The sequence below is a fragment of the Trichosurus vulpecula genome, chromosome 2, assembly GCF_011100635.1.
Source record: "Trichosurus vulpecula isolate mTriVul1 chromosome 2, mTriVul1.pri, whole genome shotgun sequence".
Taxonomy (NCBI): Eukaryota; Metazoa; Chordata; class Mammalia; order Diprotodontia; family Phalangeridae; genus Trichosurus; species Trichosurus vulpecula.
Window position 1 is genome coordinate 298029979 of NC_050574.1, and position 5981 is coordinate 298035959.

At 35.4% G+C, this 5981-nt stretch overlaps 1 pseudogene; it reads left to right on the forward strand.

Annotated features, from left to right (window-relative positions):
- The first annotated feature begins 3228 nt into the window (after window positions 1-3228).
- LOC118839312 lies at window positions 3229-3807 on the forward strand (annotated as a pseudogene).
- Window positions 3808-5981: the final 2174 nt, after the last annotated feature.

Below are 5981 nucleotides of genomic sequence, written 5' to 3' on the forward strand. Positions count from 1 at the left end.
AAAGGATAACAATTTCTTACATCAATACTTTCACAATTATTTACTGAACCTGTGATCTCATTTATTTGGGTGGTCTTCTGATTGTTTTCTATACAGGATTCTTCATTTCCTGACTCCTTGAGCATTTGCCTAGGCCCCCACCTTCCTGGATTGTCACCTGTCTTTACCTCCCCATGTTAGAATCTCTCTTTTCCTTTAAAACTCAGCTCAAGTCTTACCTTCTGCATGAAGCATTTCTTCATTCCTTCAGCTGATAGACTCTCCCCTCTAAAATTACTGTGTTTGCATTGAATATACTTATATATGTACATTTGGTCTCCTTGATAGAATGGAAGTTTCCCCAGAGTAGGAACTGTTGCTCTTTTGTATCTCTATCCTCAGAGCCTAGTACAAAGTAGGTTCTTAATAAATGCATGTTGATTGAGTAATTTATTAATCATCCACAGGAGTTTCATCCCATGGATCTCTTCTAGTTGTGTGGATACCAGTAGAACATTGAAGCTGTTTGCTAATTTTGTTACGTGACTGGTTATTACCCTTAAGCACAAATAGACATCTAATATGGTAACCTGAATTCTTATTTAGTTGTATCATTATATCTAATGTTGGTTTGAAACTTTTTTTCAAATGAAAGAAAATTGAGAGAGAGCCAAAAGTCCATTGATATTGACTGTTGTATATACCTGGTCTATGTGCCTGCTTTGATCACATGCATGTTTCTCATTTTTATTTAAGCTATTCTTCAGGGCCAATCCATCTTAGGTTATAAATTGTACTTGAAAAATAATTGGTTTCGATTTCTAGATTATATCCAATGTAATTAAGTGATAGAAACTTCACGTCAGCAACACTAATCTGCTTATTCTGCTTTGGCCATTGGTACATATCAGATCTAGAAACATCCTATATTGGTTTAGAAAGTAATAACTTGATACATCCATCATTTCTGCCTCCTAATGAACTGAGGTCACAAGGGTTTTTAAATTAATATAATGAAGTTGAAGTCAAATATAATTACAATATTCTTATCTTTTCCTCCCTCTTTCCTTTGCTATATTATCCTGTTGTACTCTACATGAATAAGAGCCTGCTACTGTTCTCCAGCTATTATTTCTAATCCTGTTGATTCATTACATTTCTTTTGTTTTTCATAATTAGAGCTCCACACCTTCTTTACACTCAGAAAGCAACTCAATTTGTTTCTGAGTCTTTTTCACTTCTTCTCTGAATGGTTTGTAGAATAACAAAAATCATTCACTCCATCAATCAATCTTTACCAAGCTCATACTCTGTACAAGCCAATTTGTTAAGACCTATGGGGAATATAAAGAACTACAAAATGTGGTCTTTGCCCTCAAGAAGTTTACAATCTAGAATTGTGGGAAATAAGGCAAAGACACATGAAATCAAATGTAAATGCAAGACTATGTAAATTTAGTGTCTGATAAAGGGCACAAACAACTGTTATAGTACTCTAGAAGAGGAATATAGTAATACGGATTGGGTCAATCAGAGAAAGGTTCACAAAAATGATGAAACTTAGCCTGAACCATGAATAGGTAGAATTCGATTGGGTGGTATAGATGAGGTTATTGAAAGTTGTGAGAAGTGGGGCAAAAAGGGAATGATCAAATTAGGTCCTGAGGGAGAGCAAATAGATCCATGTAAGTAGAGCAGAGGGTTAGTATAGAGGAAACAGAAGACAAGTCTCTATAGATGGATAAGGGCCAAATGGTTGATAGTCTTAGAATGACACCTTAAACAATTGGACTTTTTTTTACTGCTACACTGTCTGTTAATGTAATAGATTTTCTCATTAGATAGTAAGGTGTTCTTTTGTTTTATTGTGCTTGTTGTGGTTGTCATTTTTCCAGTAGAGATACTTAATCCCGAAATTACCATTCATTAGTGATTCTGTCATAGATGGTAATACCCAATAGATTTCTCTCAAATTTTAAGATGTTATGATTCTATTATTTATTCCAGTAGGCTTTATCTTGTGGTTCTGCTCATTTCACTTTGCTTCAGTTCATGTAAATCTTTCCAGATTTCATCTGAAATGTTCTTGCTAATAATTTATTATAGCATAATAGTATTCTATCACAATAATATGCTACAACTGGTTCAACCATTCCCCAATTGATGGGAATCCCCTAGATTTAGAATTCTTTGCCATCACAAAAAGAGCTGCTATAAATAATTTTGTATATAGAGGTCCTTTTAATTTAAAAAAAAATCTCTTTGGGGTACAGACTTAGGAGTGGTGTTGCTGAGCTAAAAGGTATGCATGGTTTTGTAGCTCTTTGCGAATAGTTCCAAATTGTTCTCTTAAATGGATGGATCAGTTCACAATTCTACCAACAATGTATTAGTGTCCCAATTTTTCCACATCTACTCCTACATTTGTCTTTTTCCTTTTCTGTCACATTACCCATCTGATAGGTATGAGGTGGTACCTCAGAGTTGTTTCAATTTGCATTTCTCTGTTCAATAGTAATTTAGATTATTTTTAATATGACTTAGGTAGCTTCTATTTCTTCATCTGAAAATGGCCTATTCATATCCTTTGGGAAATGACTTGTATTCTTATAAATTTGACTAAGTTCTCTATGTATTTAAGAAATGAGGCCTTTATCAGAGAAATTTGCTGCATTTTTTCACAGTTACAATTACTGTGTATTTTCCTCCAATTTATTTTGCCCTATTTATTCTTCCTCTCTCCTTGCAACCTATCCCTACTCAAAAGTGTTTTGCTTCTATCCATAGCATCTTCTTATCTGGTCTTCACTCTATTTGCACCTCCCTTTTCTTATCCTTTCTCACTTCTACATCCTCTTAGGGTAAGATTTCTCATGATTTCTATACACAACTAAGTATGTGTGTTATTCTCTCTTTGAGACAATTCTGATGAAAGTAAGGTTCAAGCAATATCTGCTCTACCCCATTTTCCCCTCCATTGTAAAAGTTCACGACTCTTTTATGTAAAATAATATATCTCATTGTATCTTTCCCTTCTCTCTTCTCCCAGTATATCCATATTTCTAAGCCATTAATTTTATTTTTATATATCCTCACATCATAGTCATCCCTCTTTCTCACCACTTAATTTGATATTTTTTAAGATATCATCCCATCATAGTTAACTCATATCTCTGTCCTTCTAACTCCCATAATAATGATAAAGTTCTTAAGAGTTACAAGTAGCTTTTTGGCCCATTCACTACCAGAATGAAGACTATTCTAAGCAACCAGACCATCGACATCCTAGAAAATGTTGACATCTCTCTTAAAGTTCGAAAAGTAATTGTGAAGGGGACCAGAGGAATCCCCCATAGGGATTTCAACCATATCGATGTCGAGCTCAATCTCCTTGGAAAGAAGAAAAAGAGATTCTGGGTGGACAAATGGTGGGGAAATCGAAAAGAACTTGCAACCACCCACACAATCTGTAGTCATGTATAAAACATGATCAAAAGCATTACCCTGAGTTTTCATTACAAGATGAGGTCTGTGTATGCTCACTTCCCCATCAATGTTGTTATTCAAGAGATTGGCTCATTTGTTCAAATCAGAAATTTCTTGGGTGAAAAATATATCTGAAGAGTGAGCATGAGACTAGGTGTTGCTTGTGCTGTTTCTCAAGCCCAAAAAGATTAGTTAATTCTTGAAGGAAATGATATTGAACTTGTTTCAAACTCAGCTGTCCTGATCCAACAGGTCACCACAGTCAGAAACAAGGAGATCAGAAAATTTTTGGATGGCATCTATGTTTCTGAAAAAGGCACAGTGCAACAAGCTGATGAATAAGTAGGAAAAGATGCCAAAGGCTGTGTCCTGAGGAGTCGACACTTGTTCAGATGTCAAAATAAAAATACTTTTGTTCAAAAAAAGAGAGTTACAAGTATAATCTTCCCATGAAGGAATGTAAATAGTTTAACCTCATTGAATCCCTCATGATTTCTCTTTTATGTTTACCTTTTTATGCTTCTCTCAAGTTTTGAGTTTGAAAATCAAATTTTCCATTCAGACTTATTTTGGTACACATATAAGGGATGTTTGCAAGTCCTATATTTCATTAAATATCCTATTTTTCCTCAGTTTTGCTGGGTAGGTGATTCTCTGTGGTAATCCTATCTCCTTTGCCCTCCAGAATATTATATTTCAAGCCCTCTGATCCTTTAATACAGAAGCTACTTTGTGTTACCCTGACTGCAACTCCATGATATTTGAGTTGTTTCCTTCTGACTGCTTGCAATATTTTCTCCTTGCCATCTATGGGCTAGGAAGTCCTGGAGCTTCTGTCCCCAATTCAGTCACCTTCATAACCTGCTCCTGGCTTGCTGGGATGTGGCCTCCATTGGATTGCTCTTCATTCTCACCCTGGTGAGAGACCTTTCCTGCCAACCTTCTGGATTGCCTTGGGCTGGGAAATTGTTTGACCCCACCTTTTGCTGATTCTTCTGCTTCAAAGTTAATTTTTAGGGAATTTGGGAGCCATTTTGGTTTTGTTCCTACTATCTTAATCTTTTTGAGGACTTTCTGCCAATTCATTCTCATCACTTTTTTTTTCATGTAGCTGTGATTAGGATTTATACTATTCTTTTCCTGCTCATTTCACTCCTGAAGAACTGTCCAGATTAATTTAGAGTCTTCATACTTGTCATTAATTAGAATATATGCTTTAAATGCCATATTTTGTTCTGAGATAGGGGAGAGGCACCAACACATGGAGGGATAAAAGGCCTCTTACAGGATGTCATGTTTGATCTGACTTTTGAAAAACCTTGGAGTTCCAGGAACCTGAGGTGAAAAGGAAGTACAATCTGGCAAGGGGGACAGCTGTGTGGGAACAAGGAATGTCATGTGTGAGGAAGAGTAGCAAGAGGCCAGTTGGGCTGGACTCAAGTATACATGAAGTAAAGTAATGTATAAAACTGACACTGCCAATACTTCTCACCTGGACTTTTTTTTAAGTTAATTAATTCTTTTTAGTTTACAACACTCAGTTCCACAAGTTTTTGAACTCCAAATTTCCTTCTCCCCTTCTCCTCACACTCCCCCCCTCCAAGACAGCATGTGATCTGATATATCTCACCGGGACTTATGCAATAGCCTGTTGGTAGGTATGTCTGCCTAAAGTCTCTGCCCACTTGTATTCCAATCTATCCTCTATTCAGCCACTAATGTGATTTTTAAAAAGAAGTCCAACCATATAAAACCTCTACTCAATAGACTCCAATGGTTCTCTATTAGCTCCAAGAAAAAATACGAAATGGTCTGTTTGAAATTCAATACCCTTGGGATTTATACCAGGAATGCAGGGCTGGTTTGATATAAGGAAAACCATTAACACAACTGAATATATCAATAACACAACCAACAAAAATCATATGGTTATCTCAGATGCAGAAAAACTTCTAAACAACATAGAACACATTCCTATTAAAAACACTTGAAAGCATAAGTGGATTTTTCTTTAAAATAAGAGGCATATACCTAAAACCATCAACAAGAATTATCTGTACCAAGATAGGCTTGAAATTTCCCCAATAAGATCTAGTGAAACAATGATGTCCATTATTACCAAAGTTATTCAATATTGTACTACAAATGCTAGCAATAAGAGAAGAAAAAGAAATTGAAGGAACTAGAATGGGCAATGAGGAAATAAAACTATCTCTTTTGTAGATGATATGGTGACATACTTGGAAAATCCTAGAGGTTCAAATAAAAAGATTAGTTGAAATAGTAGTTTTAGCAAAGTTGCAGGATATAAAATAAACCCACATAAATCACGAGCATTTCTATATATCACCAAAAAGCCTTGCAAGATATAACAAAAGATATTTCACTTAAAATGACCATAGACAAAATAAAATATTTGGGAGTTTTCCTGCCAAGACAAAGAAGGAACTATATGGGCATAGTTATAAAACATATAAAATCTTTATAACTTTTACTATGCATGTCAGTTGCTCAGA